The sequence below is a fragment of the Nematolebias whitei genome, chromosome 9 (assembly GCF_014905685.2).
Source record: "Nematolebias whitei isolate Nwh7 chromosome 9, NemWhi1, whole genome shotgun sequence".
Lineage (NCBI taxonomy): Eukaryota > Metazoa > Chordata > Actinopteri > Cyprinodontiformes > Rivulidae > Nematolebias > Nematolebias whitei.
The window spans coordinates 46,316,831-46,339,072 of NC_056506.1; the positions used below are offsets into that span (position 1 = coordinate 46,316,831).

Below are 22,242 nucleotides of genomic sequence, written 5' to 3' on the forward strand. Positions count from 1 at the left end.
TGATGAAGATCAGAGACGTCCTCATGATGAAGATCAGAGACGTCCACTTGATGCACATGTTTTAAAACAGCTGCAAACTCTTTTAGGTTTCTTCTCTTAAACGTGTTTTGTCTTGTCTCCCTCCTGGCTGTACTCAGACTGGATCTGTCTCTTGCTCCTGTCCTCCTCTTCCTCACCTCTAACCTTCATCCAGGCACAAACTGTTGGTTTGATTTGAAATTCACGTCATCGAGGCTGGAGCTGTTGTTTCTCCTAAACATAGACATTTTAAATAAAGAAGAGAACCTCCCACTTCAGATCAGGACTAGTGGTTTTAGTTTTCCTGTGGCTCGTCTCAGATGTAAAACATGGTTTTGTGCTCCTGCGTCCTCCTCGTGTGAGACCTCACGATCTTCTCTCATTCAGGGTCTTCTCACTCTGAACTCTCGGAGCTGCCGGTCTCCATGAGCAGCTTCTGTTGTGCTTGTTCCAGAAGCGTTAACATCTTTCTTCATTCACTGCAGCGACTGGTCACATCAGACGATGCTTTGCTGCAGTTTTCATGACCTCGTCAAATCATCTCAACATATTTAGAGGAGCAACAAGTTCCTTAGATTTGAGCGTTACTAAGAGTTTAGCAGCTGTCCTGCCCGGGGGGGGGAGTTGTTTTTATATTGTTGTTCAGTCAGGGCTGTCAACGCCCTAATCTGTGTAGTGTTCAGTTCTTGAGTTCATGGGTTCATTTGTTAGTTTTTCTGTTTTTCCTCGTGTCTTCAGTGCTTCTCCTCAGCTCTGCTCCGCCCTCTCTCACCTGTTCCTGGTTGTTTTTAAGACCAGGTGTTTCCACTCTGCTCGTTAGTCCCAGTCCACTTGTCCTCTCAGTTTTCATCCCCCTGCAGTCGATCGTTGTGTCCCCGTGCTCTTGTTTGTTTCTTTTTTTACTTGTCTCGTTTCTTGTTTTTAGTTCATTGTTCAAAGTTTTACTGGAGTTCTCCGTGTTTGGTCTACGTTGTTGGGTCCCATCTTTCTACGAAACATCCATCCATTATCTTTAGCCACTTTTTCCTTTTTGGGCCATGGGGGACACCCTGGACAGGTCTCCAGTCCATCACAGGGACACATAAAGACAAACAACTATTCACTCTCTCACTCACACCTAGGGATAATTTAGAGTTACCACTCAGTCTAACATGCATGTTTTTGATCTGTGGGAGGAAACTGGAGAAAACCCACGCAGCACGGAGAGAACATGCGAACTCCACCTCTGACAGTTGAACAGGGAGAAGGAAGGCGTAACTGAAGGTTTTCTTCTTGGCTCTCTGCTTGCAAATGGTCTCCAAAGAGGAGAACGAAAGCCCGATGACTCCATGAGCCGTTTTATCCACATGTTGCAGAGGTTTTTTTTTAGACATTTACAACTCAGTTACCACGACGTGATGCTGCTCATCAGGATGCTCCCAGTAGTCCTCCATGAAACGATGGTGAGACTCCAGGAGAATTTTCCTTTTTGGTGCAGCTCTGTGTGTCAGGTGCCAGTGCTGTGTCTTAGTAAACCAGTACACTATTAAGACTGCACCTAAAGCCCATTAGGATGTAGGACACAGAACGGTGTGTTTTTACCCTGATTGTAATTTTAACCTCATTTTCAAACTTTCATTACAAAAGTGAGTCTTAACTGGAGTTAGTGGGAGAGATCATATCTCTCCAGTTTCAGCTTCTCTCCACTGGCTCCCTGTCAAATCCAGAATTGAATTCAAAATCTTACTTCTAACCTACAAAGCCCTCAACAACCTAGCTCCATCTTATATTCCAGATCTTATTGTTCCATATTTTCCTAACAGAGCACTTTGCTCTCAGACTGCAGGTTTACTCGCGGTTCCTAGAGTTTCCAAAAGCAGAATGTGAGGAGGATCTTCCAGTTCTCAGGCTCCTCTCTTGTGGAACCAACTTCCAGTTTCTGTCCGTGAGGCTGACACAGTGTCCAGTTTTAAGACTTTACTTTTTGATAAATCCTATAGTTAGGGTTGACTTTTCATGCTGTCTTAAGTTTAGACTACTAGAGGACAAACTGACCTAATTTCCTTAAAATTTAATAGTTTTCATTTGATACTATTTCTATCTTAACATGTGACTCTTGACCTGCCATTGTGTATCTGTTCCTCTCAAACCCAGCTGGTTGAAGCAGATGGTCCGCTTGTCCTGAGCCTGGTTCTGCTAAAGGTTTCTTCCTCATGAGGGAGTTTTTCCTTCCCACTGTCGCCTTCATGCTCGCTCAAGATGAGAGTTCTGTGATGGAGTTAAACTCTAAGCTGCTCCTCAGATAAATAATGTTAAATTATTATTTTTATTTATGAATGTTTCTGTTCAGTGCCCTGAGACGACTTCTGTTCTGACTTGGTGTTTTATAAATCAACTGAATTGAATTAAAGTCAAACCTACATAATGGGATCTCCCATGTTTGAGCAAACGCCCGATTAGCTTTTCTCAAGTTCACTGAAATAAAATCTGTTTTTGCGTCAGAGTTAACCAAGAACATGGAACTGGAGAAAGAACTGGAGTCCAGTTCGTGTTGTTTTGATTAAATAAATGATGCTACCGTCTACGTATTGATAATCGTTAGTGTTGGAGCGTCTCATAATCTTGTAGCTGCAATGAATTCACAGCAGATTAGCTCATCAGTGAGGGTGCTGCTCAGATTATGACCATATCGTACCCAGCAGTTGTAATCTCATTCTGATCTGTTTGTCCCTGTCAGTTGATGTTTCGTACCTGTTGGTACCCTGCTGATGATCACGCTGTTTATCTTGTAGTCAACAGTATATTTTGTTATAACTTTGATGCCGAGGTCGCTACAAAACATAGAAGGGAAGATGTGACACGAGCCGAGGCAGGTGGAGGTGGACATGAAGAAAACTGTTGCAGGCAGCTTCGTTTTGTACCCATAAAATGTGGGTACAAAGTGAGCAAAGCTGCGATTGAGCAGAGAGATAAAGTGACTTAGAGCTGTCAGCCCTTGTGTGGCGTGCGGAGGGATGACATTTTTCTCCATCGGTGATTGGCTCCACGTATATTTTTAATAAAAACAAAGCCGGAGAAAAGCCTTTCTAAGTGACTGCAGCAAAGTTTCATCTGTCCATAAAATTATCTTCCTCTTGTTGAAGCGTCGGTGTTTTATTCTATACATAAAACAGGCCAAATTGTGTTAAAGTGAAGAGGAGGAGGGCCACATTTATTACTCTGAAATGAACACGTTTACGCCTTTCTGCACTTACAGTTTTATTCATGAGTTCCAGGCATCCAGCAACTGATCTGTCAAGTTTTTTAATTCAAAAAGTGTCTACGAAGTGTAACACGAGCGGTCCTGACTCGGTGCTTTGTTCACTCGGTTGTTTGAGGTTCCCGGTAAAGAACGATGTGCACACGGCTGAACACCACGTAATTTATGTTGGTCCGGTCTTAACGATCATTTTGAAATGCGCCATTAGAGCTGAACCGATTCTGATCGGCTTGTTTGCTCACAAATGTTTGTACGCACGTTTTAAATGTTCGCTTAAACACTGTGTTGATTTTTTTTTATTTTTCTAATTTGTCATACATCATTTTGCGATAGAAAAGTTTTTACTCTTCATCTTTATAAATAAGAAAGTAAGTTGCTCATTTTCTTCGTAAATACTAAGAAGTGAGATGTGGAGGGTAAACTTTTCTTTTTTTATTTACAAACTTCGCATCGTTTCAAACACGGTTCATGCGTGTCACCTGCTGCTTTTCTTACCGGAGTCAAATTATTTTACTTTGAAACATGACATTATGATCAAACCTGAAAACCAACGTTATGCACAAGCGCACGTGTGTTCAGGATGAATCTCAGCTACTACCACACAAAACTTTAGCTTTACAGGCATTTTTTGTGTTTTCCAAGTTTCTGTTTAACTGGCAGCCATCTTGAATAGGGTTGATTCCAAAAAGACATTGATGTAGACGCAACACGAATAAATGTTTAACTATTTATTAACCTTTATTTAACCCATTGAGATCTGTTGCAAGGGACACCTGGACCAGAAGGCTGCCTAACATGCATGTTTTTGGTCATGAGGAGAACATGCAAACTCCACTCAACCAGGGGATTGAACCCAGGACCTTCATGCTGTGAGGCAACAGTACTAACGCTGCCGTTCTGCCCTCATGCTGAAAGAGGTTTATGAATTATTTTACTAACAGACAAACATCTCGTGCAGAAACTCACAGACAGGTACTTTACGGGCGGGCGATACTAAAGTACTGAAACAGATAAAACATTTTAATACTCTGATAGTTTTAATGTGATAAAAGTAAATTGTAAAAATAAGAATTTTAGTTAATGATGTTTTGGGGAGGTGACACTGGCACGGTGGTGAAGTTGGTAGAGCTGTTGCCTCTCAGCAAGAAGGTTTACAGATCAAATCCCAGCCGGGGGCCTTTCTGGGTGGAGTTTGCATGTTCTCCGTGCACGCGTGGGTTTTCTCCCACAGAACAACAACGTGCATGTTAGGCTGCTAATTAATAACTCTACATTGTCTCTGGCTGAGAGTGAGAGAGTGAACGGTTGTCTCGTTTGTCTCCATGTGTCCCTGTGATGGACTGGAAACCTGCCCGCTTCTCACACAGTGACTGATGGAACCAGTGGCACCAGTGACCCCCGTGACCCGAAAAAGGTAGAAGCGAATATGGATGGATGTTTTTTTTGCCACAACCTGGCGCCTCCACAGATCTGGAGATGGTTGGAGCTCCTGGAAGCTGAATGCAGTCAGAGTTCTGTCTCTTCATCCTTTCATTCTTCTGGTCTTCCAGCCTTAAATAAAACATCTTCATCTTCACCAACATGACTCTCTGTTGTTTCACCTTCTGTCCTGCAGCTACTTGTTCTCTTCTTCACTGGTTGTTCTGACTTTCTGATGACCCCTCATCTCCTCCTTGACTTTCAGTTTGCTCTATTTTACGCTCAGCACTTTCCTTTTTTTCCCTGCCCAGCACATTTGTCTGTTTTCTGCTGTATCTTTGACTCTTTTGTCAGTGATACTTTTGTAGTATGCTCCCGTTTAGTATTCAGAAATATTTGTTCTTTTTGTATTTCTTGTCTGCATGTACTTGTTTCTCTCAGGTGCTCTCTCTGCAACTCACAGCATGTCCTGGATTTGCAGTCTTTGTACAGTTCGTCATGTTTTTAAGCTCTTATAGTTTGAGAATCAAATATGATTTATTTATACCTGAAGGTTTTCCTTCAGTCTTGATAGAAACTTAACATTTTGGCTCAATAATGAGCTGATTTATCTGTCAGATAAACGCTAAAATTATAAAGTTCAAATGTTTTAACGTTTTTTTTTCCTATATTCATTTGGCTGTTGTGGCCATTTTGAATTGGGTTTGCTCGAATGTTTATCATTTTCAGCAGCTCCGCACACCCAAGTCACAATCTGCTCCAGCTGCTGTCATCGAGCAGGAGATACAGCAGCGTCCATGTTGGGTCTAACAGGCTCAAGACCTACTTTTACCCCATCACCATTTTTCCCTTCAGCTGATCCTTTCTGCACGAGTTGCCACAGTAAGCAAACTTGCACTTTAGATTAGCCAACTGTTTTACACCGGATGTCCTTCTTGACACAACGTGGTCTCAAACTTACAGCCTCAGGATTATGAGACCACGGCACTGACCACCGAGCTACCGCAACCTTTTTTTACTGCATAGCCGAGTACATACCAGAAGCTAGCCAGGGTCGCCATTGTCGGACACGACGTGGACGTCATCATCATCACTCCATAGACATCAAGGCGTTAAACGCCACCAGACATTTTTAAGGCGATGGCAGCGTGCTGCTGAGTGACTGACTTTTCAGCTGCTTTTAAATCGCTTATAATCTGTTGATTCAACGCTTGTGCCACTGGCGTCAGAAGCATTTGTAATGTGGGGTGACACACTGGTGTGTGTGTGTTGGGGAGGGGGGATCTACTTTTGAATGAAGTAGATGTCATTTCCTACATTCTGATTTATTTTAATGGGTTGTTAAACATCTATGTTTACCTACATAAGTAAACACTTGATTCAATAACAATTTTAGAGAGCACAGCACAAGTAACCTGACCAACAGCTCTCCTTATGTGCATACAGCATACTTTTCTTCTCTCAAGCATCCTAGCCCCCCACCCCCATGTCCAAAACTTCTGGAACTAATGTAGCACTAAACTAATGGTGCACAATATAGACACGTTAGCTAAGATGCTACACATGTAGCGCTCCACTTCTTTCGCACATCCTATCGCCCCCACCCACTTCAACAACGGCCAGCACTAACGTGGCGCTAAGCTAGCATGCAAAACAGAGTTGTCTCTCCCTCCTCCTCTGTGAACATCCTGCCAAGGCACATGACCTCGAGGAAATATTGCATGCGATGTGAGTTTGGTGTAGGTAACAAGGAAAACCCGGAGTGGATTTTTTTATTGGCTTCTCCTTTTAATCAAGTGGATTCAATCACGAAAGAACTCTAGTAGAACTAATATTTCATGGTAAATGTGGCAGGGTCCGAATGAGTATGTTGTAAAGGATGGGGGGGGGACGTACTCGTCACATCTAGCGGTAATTGTTGCGACACCTATGGCTTGTGCAACTGTTTATAAAACAACAACCAAAACAAAATAAGGCAAACACCACCAGGATATCACCTAATTTCATTTTACTTTCTAAAATGCCATCAGAGACAAGCACTAAACTAGTCGACGTTTGGAAAGTTTCATTAACATTTATCCAGAAGTTGTCGCCAAAGTTTTAAACACATATTTCTTTGTTGTTGCGACGATCTTGGATTAAGTTATAGATGTCGATGAAACATTTAATTAAATTCTGTCAAGTTGTTGCGACACACTCGGACATCAGCCATAACATTATCGCTCCGTGTTCACCCTCAGCGGCGGGCGATAACTCGTTTGAAATAGAAATTAAAATGGATGCAATGAAATGCTGTGCTGAAGCCCCGCACATTAAAATTAATTATTGGGAGAACATACGGAGTTGAGCATAAATATAAATGTGCAGCCGAGCTATGAATATATAAATGACTGTACGTTTATCACTGTACATGTGTCAGCAGTGATTACAGCAAACGAGACGCCCTGCTCTCTCTCTGAGCCAAGCTCCTCAGCAGAGATGACAGAGCACTTAACACCAAATGAGATGGATGGAAATGGTTCAGTATTCTGCAGGGATCACGGCCTTTTGCCAGAACCCGAGTAAGACGTGGATCCCGGCCAGTACAACGATAAAGTGGAGTTCAGCCGGTCCAAACGACTGCGACGTCTCCACAGCTCTTAACGTGTGTCTCGAGGACAAAGCCCACGTCTCAGCTCAGTTTTAGAACAACCGTGTTTTCAACTTCGATGGGAAGTTTCCAGACTCCAACACTTAACGAGGATTAAAATCTCAGCGTTTCTTGTGGAATGCACTTGGCCCACCACAGTTTTAGACTGAGATCATCTTCTGTTGAGACGTGACGGAGTTGTAGCTGTTTTGGTCAAACGGTGAAAATACTGTTGTGCACGATATTCAGATGTCACAGTCAGACTATGTGTTCAGGATGACTCTCAGCCACCACCACATCACATTTTAGCTCCTTGTAAAACTGATTGAGTTATAGCCAGTTTTGTGATGGCTAATGTTGATGAGCTTCGACTGTCTTGAATACATTGACTTGTATAGATGTACGTCCAGTTAAAACTTTACAATGAACTCTGTCCAGTGGTTCATGAGATATTTTGCTAACAGACAAACAGGCTCCACCTGTTAGAGTTTTATGGAAATACCTTGTGCGATGAGTAGCTGGAGATGGTGTTGTGATTGCTCTGAAGTTACTGCCACACCAAACGTTAACACAATATCTGTCAAACTGAATGGGTTTTAGTCATTTTTGTGTTTTCTAAGATCAGTCAGCTGTGGCAGCCATCTTGACGTGGGTTGGCTTCAACTGTTAATCAGTTGTAGATCTACATCCAATAATTATTTCCTAACAGTATAACTAATATTTACTCAGTTGTTCATGGGATATTTTGCTAACAGACACCATCCATCTTCGCCTTTCAGCAGCAGGAGTTTCCTGTATTTCTTCTTCTTCTTCTTCTTTCGGCTGCTCCTTTCTCTTCAGGGGTCACCACAGTGAACGATCTCACATGAAGACTCGATGATTGTTTTTACGCCGGATGTCCTTCCTGATGCAACTACCGACCACTGAGCTACCACAGCCCTCTGTGTGGAGCAGATGGGGGGGGGGGGGGGGGTTATGGGTCTTGCTCAAGGACCCAGAGTGGGGCAAATGAGGGTGGAGGCAGGTGTGGGTTCTTCACCAATCCCACTCACATTTTGATGTTGTCTGTCCGGGGAGTCGAACCTGCGACCTTCCGATCACACGCTCACCTTCTGTAACCTCTTCACAACCACTCCCCACACGTGAATTTAAAATATATTTACAACGCACAGACTCTTCCTCTGTTCTGTGCTTTCACCTGCTGAACGTTAGACCTTGAATGCATCACCAACACGACTACAGCTTGTTTTTGTTTATCGTTAATGATAAATAAAATAAAAACATTAAAAGTGTTAAAGCTGAGGTTGCCGTCCCGTCAACACAATCCCATTAGACGTACTTCTCAAAGCTTTGGACGATAATCTCCGTCTCATCGGCATACTGTTGTTGCAGTTGTTTCTCCTCCGTCAGCCTCTCCTCCGTCTCCGGCTCCTCTTGCCAAGCGTGACCCTGTGGCGCGCTCATCATGCACGGACCATAAACTGCAGCAGCATATTAAGTTCACACTGCAGGGATCCCAGCTGCACGTTTTCAGGCAGAACCCTCAGATTCCTCTCCGTTCGTTACAAACGCTCAGCTAAACGACAACAAAGGCCAAATACAGAGTTCATCAACCGATGGTGCTCACGCGTCTCTGGATTTGACTTAATTAGGTTCAGGGACGTCAACAAGCCTGCGGAGTCGCTGCGCGTTTAATCGCCATCCAATAAAGCAACAGTAAAGAGTCGCTGCGGGTTCACGGACTCGAAAACAAGCAGCCGAACGGCACAAGCCTGAACCAACAGTGACTCTTTAAGCTGTTGGAAACAGATTTGATGTTTAATCACCTCTAATGCTGATAAATATTTAGTTTACTGAGGTTGGTTCTGTTTTTAGGTGAGAGAAATTATAATATACTGCCTTAAACATTTAAAATATCTACGAGCTTTATTGTGCTTCATGTTTGTTAGCTTAGCTTTCACAATGTGAATAGATTTGATTTACACAAACTGCTGAAGAGTTTGTTGAAAACCAAAAGTAAAAGCTGCAACTTTTCCATAAGAAAAACTAAGTTTGGGCTAATGGTGTGACCATGAAAATGAAAATGTGAATATAAAACTATATTTCCAGCAGTAAGTCTGTAGAAATGTGTGAATACTGGAGAGTTATTATTTATACACTCTGTCCGTTAGTCCAGTCAGTCCAGAGTTATTTGTCTTGCATGTCTGATCCCGTGTTCATTCATAGTTTCTGCATCCTGATTATCCGGTGAGACCTTCTTAGTTACATATTTTATAGTTTGCTGCCACATCAGCCTCTTGTTTTTCAAGTAACCTTTTCATTTGAGCTCCTCTGTCTGCATCTGAGTCCATCTGAAAAACACTCCATCAGCCTCGACAGAAATGTTTTCAAAATAACAAGCGGTACGCCGGAGTCCCCCTCACTGAGGGATCGAGCGGTGGATGTTTGTAGCTTTTGACACAAGCGTTTTTCTGGACTGGGGTAGAACAGAGGATGCAAGTAGATGTTTTTGGTGCGAGATATTCAACTGGGTGGGAGTTACACTGAGGAGGAGAACAGAGGGAGTTTTTATTTTTATGTTGCATGTCTGAGGCAACACAGAGAGACGATGAGCAATTTTATGATGGGTTTTATGTAAACTTTCTGAAATTAATTATGTAATTAATTACATGTTTTGTGTTCTTCTTCTTCTTCTTTCGGCATTTCCCTATTCAGGGGTCTCCACAATGAGTCCTCCTCCACCTCACTCTGTCCTCTGTCCTCACTCCATGTCCTCTCTAACTGCATCCATGTGTCTCCTCTTTGTCTTTTTCCTGGCAGCTGCATTTCTAACATCCTTCTACCAGTATACCCACTGTCCCTCCTCTGAGCATGTCCAAACCACTGTCCCTCCTCTGAACATGTCCAAATCACTGTCCCTCCTCTGGACATGTCCAAACCACTATCCCTCTTCTGGACATGCTCAAACCATCTCAGTGTGTCCTCTCTAACTATCTCCCAGTTGTTCAACCTGTGCTGTACCTCTGATGATCTCATTCCTAATCTTCTCCATCCTTGTCTCTCCTAAGGAGAACCTCAATATCTTCATTTCTGCCACTTCCAGTTCTGTCTCCTGTCTTTTTGTCCATGTCTCTGTCTCCAGACCATACAACATAGCTGGTCTCACCACTGTCTTGTAAACTTTTCCTTTGACCTTTGCTGACACTCTTTTGTCACAAATCACTCGAGATGTTTCTCCATCCACTCCATCCTGCCTGGACTCTCTTCTTCACCTCTTTACCACACTCCCCATTTTCCTGGACAGTGGACCTCAAGTCCTTGAAGACCTCTGCTCCTTGTAGCCTCACTGTTCCACCTCCTCCCTCTCATTCACACATGGACTCTGTCTTAATTCGGCTGATTTTCATTCTTCTTCTTCTTGAAAGTGCAATTTTTTTATTCAACCTTTATTTAGACAGGTAAATCCCATTGAGCCTGGAGGACTCGTTCACAAGAGAGACCTGATTTCAACAAAGAACGATGACAACAATGGACAACAGCGACAACAATAAACAATTATAAAAAGTCATACAATTTTTTTTTTTTTTTTTTACAAATAGGATGGCTAAAAAAACAGAAAAGTAACAAAAAACAGTTAGATTCTAAGGCGAATGTAGAAAACGAAAAACAAAAAAACCTCTTCCACCTGTTCCCTGTTCTCACCACAGATCACAATGTCATCTGCAAACACCATAGTCCAAAGGAATTGCAGATCTTTTGTTTTTTAGTAGTGTTCAATCTGAATCAACACCACCTATGAGCACAGCGTTGTGAAGTAAAGTTTACTGCATGAGCAGCACAAGCTTTGATTGAAGCTGCACTGAGTCAAATGAAACCCAAACGTCTCACTGCAGCGTTCGGACCTGAAGGAGTATGTGCCAAAAACAAATCCACAAACCAGCGGCTCCCTGAAACCAATCAGTTATCCTTCAGCTATTTGCTCCTTAGAGAACCCACCTTCTAGAACATCGCTCATTTAATAATCATCCTCACCAACTCTTCCCTCCACGTTTCATTTGTTTCGGAGCTCTGCCGGAGCCGGGGGCAAGGTCTGACTAAAGCTGTTTATCAGAGTGACTGAAAGGGGCTAAAATCTGCCCAGTGAGGTTTGGCATTTGTGTTTCCTCAGCGCCTGAGCAGCAGGCCTGAATTACACGTCTAAATCATCCGAACTAGCTCTAATCTCCATATAAAAGAGTTTGCTTGTATCTTTTTGTTTACAGCCTCAAAATTTAGTTATAAATCAACTGCAGGCATAGTTTTCTAAAGAATGAAGAAAGTCCTGTTTATTAAATCCAACTTTTACCTCACAATACTATAATTTAGGCAGAATGGTTTATATTTGCAGGGACACAAAACTGCTGAAAATTGCACACAGCTGTTCGTAACTGAACCAAATGCAGGAGTTCAGTAAATACTGACACTGAATGCTCAAGTGGAAAAACTACCTTTGGTTTAAATGTTGAAAGCTTTCTGTGGCTGTAATTAAGCATATTTATATTTTGTAGGTATTTGGGCCCATTACGGCATTTATGTGCATGAATGAATTATTAAATATCATAGAAGGTTTATATGTAAGGTAGGCAGTCATGTATCCAGGACATCCTTTTAAAAGAGATTAATAATCTCAATGGATGTCTTTCCTGGTTAAATAAAGGTTTAAATTAAAAAAATGTATTTGACTGTTTCTGTGTGTGTGTGTGTGTGTGTGTGTGGGGGGGGGGGGGGGGGGGGGGGTCTTTGTTTGTCTTTTAAGATAGATCTCACTGAGCTGCAACTAGATGTCGAACAGCATTCTCAAGGGAGTCTCCAAAGTGTCTCAAAATGTTTGCATGGGTTCTTGTTTTTTTTCGTGAGAGCCCCAGAGACTTGCAGTCTTGTTGCTTGAACTTTGAACATGTTCAAAAGGTTTATGCAACAAATTTTATTTAAAAGAATAGTGGTAGAGTCGTTGTAGGCGTCTCAGACCTGTCTCAAACTAGTCTCAGTTTAGTTTCATGGCCACTAGAGTTATATTTTGCCTCCTGCAAAATTACAGAAAACATCTGAGGCCTAAATGTACAGATCTTAAAACCATGCTGATGATTAAAAAAACGTGTTTTTTTATTAACATTTTTTTTAACCAGACAGATCTCTTGAAAGAGAGACCTTGGCCTGAAGGCAGCCTAACATGCATGTTATGGGCTTTGTGGGGAAACTGGAGTACTTGGAGGAAACCAATGCAAACTCCACCCAAAAAGGCCCCAAGTCCAAACCAGGGATTGAACCCAGGACCTACTTGCTGTGAGGCAACTGTGCTAACCACGAAGCCATCATGGTGCCCAGACTCACCCAGATACAACTCTTTTAGAATAACTCCTAAACATGTGAGCCACTGCCAAGATGTGCACAAAAATGGACAAGACAGGTAAAATATAGGCATCAAAATAATGTGCACGGCCATTAATACAGCTCTGCAAACATGGGCATATTTTAATCATTAGCTGGATCCACAACTCACAACTACGGATGCACAATATTATCGGCATCGGTATCAACTGATATTAGCAATAAAGTTAAATATCGGGCATCGGCCATTCAATCGCAATAACTTACCGATATAAAAGGCTTCAGTTTTAAGTTAATTTTTAATTTAAGAAACTGTCAAGTATATTTATTAATGCACTACTAGTTATGCACGTTTCACGTCGCTTGTGAACAGATTGAGTTTAGATGTGTGAAAATTTACAAAGTTGTACAGTTGGAGTGTTGTCATTGTGTTAAAGAGAGTAAATGTCATGAATAAATTTGACATTAAACATAATTCAAGTTGAAGTGTTGCATTATTTTCAACCCCTTTTTGACATCTGCATTTGGTAGCAGGCCAAATGACAAAAAACATTCAGAATAATTTAGTGTTTTAATTCTACAACAGAGCAAGCTATGTAGTCTAGCTAGGAAAATTAATATCGGTATGGGTGTTGGTTATCAGTCAAATAAGTTTTAACATAATTGGCATATTGGATATCGGCCAAAAATCAAATATTGTGCATCCCTACTAACAATAATAATAATAATCATTTTGTTTAAAAAGCGCCTTTCAGGACACCCAAGGATGGTTTTACTTAATCTGACATGAGGTGGCTGCCACTACTAATTCACTTTAGAAACACAAAAATGTCTATAAACTCAGTCAAATTTGCATATTTTGAGCAAATATTTCTTATTATAATAGCTGAGAATCATCCCCAGCACATTCCCTGAATGCTAACACATCAGAGCTTTTATCTGAGAACTTAACATACAAGAGCTGAAGGCTGATGCATTGATCAGGACCGGTTTAGGATTACAAGAAGGCCTCGCTGCTCAGAAGCAAAGCTTGACTAAATATGGAGCTCAAACTTTTGAACAGAACTATGTGTTAGAACCTCTAAGAGGAGTGAAGGCAAGTCGCTCATTTTATGCATGTCAGATCTGGCTGAGGAGTCGGCGCTACGTCTGAGCTGGTTGAACTCTTACACCACCACCTTCACATTTCTTCTGCAGAACCTCGAATGTATCTGTAAGATCTCGGACTCCTTACTTCAGACCCCTTTCATCGACCTTTTTTTTCTTTTTGGTCTGAAATGCATTTTAAATTGGGTGTAAGTGGACATAATCACGGAGTTTGTTCAGGTCACTCATCTCAAAGTGAGTTTCATTCTCCTTGTCATCATAACTAAAACTCTCTCAGACTTATCACTTCTCCTCCAGGTTTTTATCTCCGCCGCTTCATTGAAGTGTGCACCGTAATCATAGCCTAATGACAGATTATCTCTTGAATACGAAATGACTTTAATCCCATCTTAATGGTACTCCTTCTGAGTGTGTTTGTGCACCGATTTGCATTTTTTGCCCTTTTCTTTGGCTGTTTAAGTGATGGTGATTCATCGGTTGGTGAGTCACTGCATTCTCAGCCTGAATAATAAAATTTTAAGTTTGTAACTGCTAGGCCTGTTGCGATAAACAACAAATCAATTAATCGCATGATAAATGAAAATTATCAACCTCATTTTTATTTATCGGCTTTATCGTTTCTTCGTGTCTCTCTCTTTCTACTGAAGACACTGGATGAGAAAAAGCTTAACTCCGGTGCTCTGCACTGACCCCTCCCTTTCTCCTTTCTCTTTAAAATACATTTTAACGATCCAAAATCATGTTTTTGGATCGTTAAATGCAGCTAGCGAAGCAAAGCTATGGGAAAAAACCTCTGTCATGTCGAAGCTCCAAAATTCACGGTTGAAACCCGTGCCTTCGTGTAAAAAGTTGTTTTTCTCCGCAAAAAGAAGCTGAGAACCTGTTTACTTGTTTTTTTATTATAAGCTTTGTGTGAAAAATGCTATGCTAAAGAGCTCAAACCACACCGAGCGTCCACCATTTTGAGAACTGAAGAGAGACAGCCCATGTCATGTCAAGGGGCTTCCCTCCCAATTTCTTAAAGAGACACGCTCCTCGCTCCCTCACTAGCCATCCTTATGTTCAGTCTTATACTGCCATCTGGTGGTCAAAAAAGGTACTACACTCAAAACAAATTACCAAACATTTTTTCTTAAATTTGACAATGATTACTATTTATGGTAAAATTTCAAACAATGTTATCATTTATCACAATAATTTCTGAGACAATTAATAGCCCAGCAAAATTTGTTATCATGACGGGCCTAGTAACTGGTTTCCCGTATAGAAGACGGCCATCCTGTCCTGCCTAACAGTGGGATAAGAAAAGAAACCTATCACTGTTTGATATGTGAGAAGTGATCATATTTTCATTCCTTTATTGACAGAAATAGTGGTTAAGTTCATTATTCTGTACGGCCTGCCTGGTTTGGTCTGTGTGGCAGCAGAGCTTTGATTATTCTGCTGCTTCAGGCTGAAGGGACCTAATATGAGTTAGAGTAAATTATTGAGATGTTGGAGGCTGAATGGCAAAGTCAGGGGTGTTATTATTCACACGGTGAAGGCTATTGGGTGCCTTTAGAAAGAGTTGGTTATTTAAGCTGCAGAGGCTCCGGGGGAATATTAGGAGCGCCTGATGAAATCTCTGTGCTCCTGAAGTATCCCCTCATCTTGCTCCAGGATGAATCTGGTAAATGCTGAGGGTGGAATGTGTAAATCTGAACTCATTTTAAGTGTTGCGGAGTCCTGTCTCCCGGGAATTTATGGCTGAGATGAACAATACCGCTGCGTTATTTTGTATGTGAATATTTGTTGAAGTTCTTTTTAAATCCCCGGGTTGTTTGTGATTCATGAGAGGGCAGCATCAGCAGGAGCCAGGATGAGAAAAAAGGTTAAAGTATCCGAGGAGAAATCTCCTTCATATTTCTTCTTTTGTGTCATTTATGGAAATTCACCGTGGCAAAGTGGAGCCATGAATAGGATCTGATGAAGTCAAGGTTACAGAGCAAATGAGAAACCACCGATCATGAAAGACGTTTTATTAACCAGTGGATCTACAGGTATTAGGGTCTTCCGAACTGGTGTGTTTTTTTTTTCAAGGCCGAGTGTGGCTCCCAAAACAATGAAGCCATTTATCAAACGCAGCCGCTGTCATCGGAGATGACTTGTTGTCACTTCAAATATCAGCTTTCATGTGTGGAGGTCACGATACTCCATCACTCTGCGACGGGAGGCTCCAGCAGTAAATGGATTTTACACTTAGAACTCTATTTGCAGCAGCTCATGTATTAGTTATGACTGTCATAATTTGATATTATACTCGAGACATTAAACTTACCAAATCAAACCACGCTTGTCACCAAGGTCACTGCACATTTTACTTCTCTATTACTTCTGAAATTATCCAGGGTTGTCCATTTAGCAAACCACTCAAACATAACAAAGTATTAAAGTCAATGAAAGACCAACACGCTAAACAAAAATAATTAGAGCATATAGAAGAGCAAGCACAGTTAAGCAAAGTTGGTCTTTTTTGGGGGGGTGTGGGGGTGGGGGTGGGGGGTAGGCTTTCAGTCGAAGCTGAGTCAGAGCTTTTATTTTGTGTTGTCTTATTGGTCTTTCTTTGAATTCATCCATCCATCCATCCTTTATCTTTTACCCGCTTCTTCCTTTTTGGGTCATGGGGGTCACTGGTGCCCATATCCAGCAAGCCCTGTGCGAGAGGCGGGGGACACTCTGGACAGGTCTCCAGTCCATCACAGGGACACATAGAGACAAACAACCATTCACTCTCTCTCTCTCTCTCTCTCACCTAGGGACAATTTAGAGTTACCAATCAGCCTAACATGCATGTTTTTGGTGTTTTGGGAGGAAACCGGAGCACCCGGAGAAAACCCACGCATGCACGGAGAGAACATACAAACTCCCCCCAGAAAGGCCCCCGGGCAGGACTCGATCTATTGTTTATTGTGAAAGGTGACGAAAGGCAACAATGGCGATAGTTGTGTGTGTGTGTGTGTGTGCGTATGTCTGACTGTTAGCAAAATATCTCCTGAACCTCTATATAGATTTTAATCAAACTTTAAGGGGGGGAAAAAAATCATTGGATGTGCTTCTACAACAGATTAACTTTTAAAGTCAACCCATCTCAAGGTAGCTGTCTTAGCTAACTGACCCCAGTAATGGGCCTGTCACGATAACAAATTTTGCTGGGCGATTAATTGTCTCAGGAATGATTGCGATAAACAATAATATTGTTTGAAATTTGACAATAATTAGTCATTATTGTCAAATTTGAAAATAAATGTTGGTTAATTTTTGTGTGTAGTACCTTTTTTGACCACTGAATGGCAGTTTAAGACTGTTGGAACTGAAGGATGGATAGTGAGGGAGGGAGCAGCGTGTGGGAGGGAGGCCCATTGACGTGACATGGGCTGTCTCTCGTTCCTGTTTTTCGTTCTCAAAATGGCGGACGCTCGGTGTGGTTTGAGCTCTTTAGCATAGCATTTTGTCACGCAAAGCTTATAATAAAAAAAATCAGTAAACAAGTTCTCAGCTTCTTTTTGCAGAGAAAAACAACTTTTTAGACAAAGGCACGGGTTTCAACTGTGAATTTTGGAGCTTCCACAAGACGGAGTTTTTTTTCTGTTGTCTGCCTGTTAGCTTAGCTCGTAGCTTAGCTTCTCAGCTTAGCTGCATTTAACGATCCAAAAACATGATTTTGGATGGTTAAAACATATTTTAAAGAGAGAAGAGAAAAGGAGGGGTCAGTGAAGAACACCAGAGTTGAACTTTTTGTCATCCAGTGTCTTCAGTAGAGAGAGAGAGACATGATAAAACAATAAAGCTGATAAATGAAAACAGGTCAATAATTTCCATCTATTATGTGATTAATTGATTTATTGTTTATTGCGACAGGCCTACCCAGTAAACACATAAAAAGGCTGTGGATCAGTAAAATGTGGAGTTGAATTTTGTTTTGGTAGTAGCTGAGGGTCATTCACAACTCGTTCTCCAAAAGCTAACAAATCATGTAAGATATTAAAATGTCATATTGAATCACACAGAATGTTATTTTTAAAGTTTCTCCAAAGCAGCTAAAACTTTTTCAGCGTAAGATGAACTCTGTCTAAAACTCTGACATGAAAAGTGTGAGCGATATTCAATCCTTTAAACTTGAAATTGTTTTAGTTTTTTTGGTCAGTTCTGCTTGTTTTAGTTGCGCTCTGCCCTCCTGGTGGACTCATTTAATCCTAATTTGTTAATCGTTCAGTATATTTACCTCCAAGAGTCGTTTGTTCACTAACAGATCTTTTTTTTTAACTAACCTGCATTTAGAGAGTTGCTGATTTCTTTTCATCTTTGTATATTACTTTTATTGTTATTAAATTGTATTTATCTAGGACAATGCACAATAATTAACACATCATATTACACACACACACAAAAGAATCGTAAATGTGCTGGAATTAGCTCAGTAGCTAAATTTAACCCCTAGTCCTCAAGCAGGAAGTTGTGAAATGAAACAACGTGTTGGACTGATCCAAGACCCATGGAGTTTTAAAAACCGTTGTGATTCAGCTTCAGATGTTTCCAGCTTCCTCGCTGCCGTTTGGACTCTGTCGCCGTCCTCGCTCTCGTTCTGATTCCCTCTGGATGAGGTCAGGGGATGAAAATGGCTTTTCTCAGTATCGTTTGACCTCTCCCATTCGGTTCAGAAGAGCCGACCTCGTGCTGATCCTCCAGTGTGAGCTGAATGTGAGATGGAGAAAGCAACAAAAAGGAGGCAGACTTTACCGTCGAGCAGCCGAGTGTTTGTCTACAAACAAGGAGGATATTATTCAGCTCATAGCATCGTCTGAGTTGTGTTACAGCTTTGTAGTTTAATAAATCAGTCACAGGTGTCTGGGCTTGTTGTGCAAATACCAATGTACTCGTTCAGATTTGTGAGATATAGATCATGTGTCCATTTGCATCTTTAATTTGGGTTGAAATAAATCTTTTTAATTTACTCTTCTGCTCCAAACCTCTTTAAAAAGTCCTGTGGTTTCTCTTTTAGAAGACACGGCTGTTAAAATACTAGAATGACTTTTTTGGTGAAGTAGTCTGAACCAGGAACCAGAAAAATTACTTCCTAGTATCTTGTTGTTGTTTTCTTTTACAACTTTCTGTAACTTCATAAAAATCACAGATTGAGAAATGTATAAAAATCTTCCAATTAATTGTGCAGCAACGAGGAGTTGCATTGAGCTGTAATGTGTCTGCTGTGGTAAAATTACAAACAATATTCAACTAAATACTTTATTATACAGTACTTTCGTTCCTTGGTATATTTTTATTAACGTAAATTAAGACAAGGTTTTGTAAAGAACCACAAAACTTTAACAAGCTCTTGGACAAATTATCCAACAGTTGTGACAGAATGGTTTTATTTTCTTCCACAAAGGATGCTCGAGTGTTTCTAATCAAAAACACAAAACGCTGATGATCTTCGTTAGTAATAATTAAATATGTTTATTTTTTTCATTACTGAAACTTACACACTGAATGAAGGTCCTGCCTGATCAAAGTACATTTAGAGTAAATCCATCTTGATGCTGCAATACTCTTGCAATAGATTTTTTTTCAGCTTTTTATTTCTCCTCCACTAATCCAGCAGCTACTGTTCTACCTTGTATACCCATGACTGTACCACACCCCAGACCCAGTTCTGGCCCGTTTCCTTTGGACCGTGATGGCTGCAGCTGCAGTGCCGCTCTAGCACGATGCTAAACGGCTTGATGGGGTCGTAGCCTTGGCATCAGGCCAGCGTGGCCGGTTCTGTCCCAGCAGGGTTCATGTCATGGATGCACTGCCCCAATGCTCCACCAGGACTCCGTTCTGCCACTACAACAAATTATATAAATAAAATAATAAAACACGGCTTTGGTGATTCTGGAGAGAATAATTTATGGTTTTATCCCAACTCAGCTTGATACCTGTCCTGCACTTTATGTTGGGGGTGGGGGGGGGGGTTCTCGTGTTCACCTCCAACTTGTTCGAAGTGCCGCCTCTTAGCCGAAGCACGCAGGTTTGACCACGTTTCACCATTTCCTTCCTCACTCCTTTGGCCCGTTGTATTTCAATGTAGATTTTAAAAGTTCATGTTGACTTGAATGCCTGAATGGTCATATCTGTCTGACAGACCCTAGGATCAGCTGACCAGCAGCTTTTGGTCATCTCTGAAAAGTTCAGAGCTTCTTCAGTCATAGTTCCTAAACTCTGGATCAGACTTCCCTCTTAGACCAGACAGGCGTCTTCACTTCGTTTTTAAATCTCTTTTAAAACACTTTTATTCTCATTGATTTTCAACACAGTGTGCGTTGTGTTAGTTTGTTTTAGGCCATTCAGTAACCACGAGTGAGGGAGGTAGTTGTCATGAAGAACTGTGGGGTTCTCTCTGTCTGCGCGTGTTGAACAGTAAGATAAAGTTTATAAAACACCATCTGGTGGTTGATTCTTGATCTACAACATGAGCCGCACATCTCTCTCAGTAGCTTTGTGCTGCCACTTGTTACAACATGAACACCTGCGGCTTATACACAAGTGCATGTGTATGTGCACAAGTGCACCCCCCCTGCATGCCACACTGGACTCTTACCTCAGCACCTTCAGTTGTAGATTGAGACCACTGAGGTGCTCCACAGGAAGTCCTTCCCTGTGGCTATCAAACTTTTCAACTCCTCCCCCTTTCTTCACATATTAAAATTAATCCTGCACCACGATAAACACGTTAATGTGTCTGTCTGCACCTGACCTGTTTTACAACATAATTGCTGGTATTTTTATATTCTCTGTTATTTTTTATTTTCTCTGTGTTTCTCCTACCATTATACAAGTGAGGCACCCTGCCCCATTAACAGAACCGAGCACCCCACCTATTTGAACTGCCCGCACTGCCCCCGCCCACCCGTCTGCACCACTGCCATAACGCAGTACAGGCGCGCTAGCTAAAAAGTCGGGTCAAGTTTACTTATAGAGCACATTTAAAACAGAAACTGTTATCAAAAACTGAATGCAGTGCTCACGCTGCCTCTTCCTTCACGCTAACCCCTCCCCCTGCGCACGCTCTAAAACTGCCTGAACAAACAGCTCAGCGCAGCTCATATGTTCCACCCCCCGTCAAAAAAAAAAAACACACGCATGAAATAAGCGCCTCGCCATGGCAAGTTATCTAGGGCAGTAGTGCTCAACCCCCTGGCCATGGACCACTACCGGTCCGTGGGTCAATGGGTACCGGGCCCAGTGTTGCCAGGTGAGAAATGTAGGATTATCGTACTAGAAATATAAAATTATCGTATTTTGAGGGAAATTATCGTACACCCATCATAACCAAAATAACACATCTATTAATGCACCATAGTAGTGATGAGTCCGCTTCCAGACCAGCTCTGCTTCTTCTTTTCTTTTTTTTCTTTTCCTCACGAATGGGGCGGGTGCAGCGGACTATTCATCCAATCATGGCCGTTGTTCTGAGGCAAACGCAAACACGTCACTCATAGGTCACATTTAGAAAAGCACGATTGGCTGGAATTTCCATCTGTTTGCTGACACAGATGCCGTCAGAGTTCACAAAAAAACTCCGACAGACAGTTGCGACAGGCTGATGACAACTGATTACAACCACACATTCACGGAATGGTCAAATTATCGTATATTTGGCCTTTTTTGGGATTATTGATTGTACATCGTACAGAGGGCAAAATTTTCGTACAAATACGATAATTATTGTACACCTGGCAACACTGACCGGGCCGCACAGAAGGGGAATTTTTTTTTTTTGAAAATCACCGGATTCTCTCTACCACATCAGTCTATGACTCACTCTTGACACAGGTCAACGTACACAAGTGGTTAGTTTCGGTTGCTGCTCAGCGCATGCGCAGATCAGTTCTACACTGCTGGTGAAGAACAAAGCAATTCATCTACGTGGTCTGGAGCAGACAGGTGGAGGTGCGCAGCCGTATCTGTGCATTTTGAAGGATTACACTGCGTATTTTTCAACCCGCCTAACAAAGATTAACTATAAAACTATAAATAAAACTATAATTTTAACAAGCTTTCTAATATCACATCAGAGCTGTCGCTTCACATTTTTGCTTTTGCTCAAAAAAATCTCTGCCCCTAAAAGTTCAAAGTCATGGGTAATTTTATTATAAAACACAAAAATATAATTAAACGTTTTGCACAAAGCATAAGTTCCTGTGCTTTTGTGAACAATCTGTGTGAATCACTGCAGGAGTTCTCTGAACTTTCACCGTACTGATAAAACAGACGATGATCTCAGCTCATGAAGCTGTTTGTCTGACATTAAACCGGTCCGTGGTGCAATAAAGGCTGTGGACCACTGATCTCTGGGAAACACCGTCAGTAGTGTTGTTTTTTATATCTTGTGTATGTTCCTTTGTACTGAAACTCTGGCACAAAAAAAATCCTGCAGGATCAG

At 41.6% G+C, this 22,242-nt stretch overlaps 1 protein-coding gene across 1 annotated transcript in view; it reads left to right on the top strand.

Annotated features, from left to right (window-relative positions):
* LOC119414301 (contactin-associated protein-like 4) overlaps positions 1 to 22,242 on the top strand; it is a 152,921-nt gene that overhangs the window by 753 nt on the left and 129,926 nt on the right. The window lies entirely within an intron of this gene.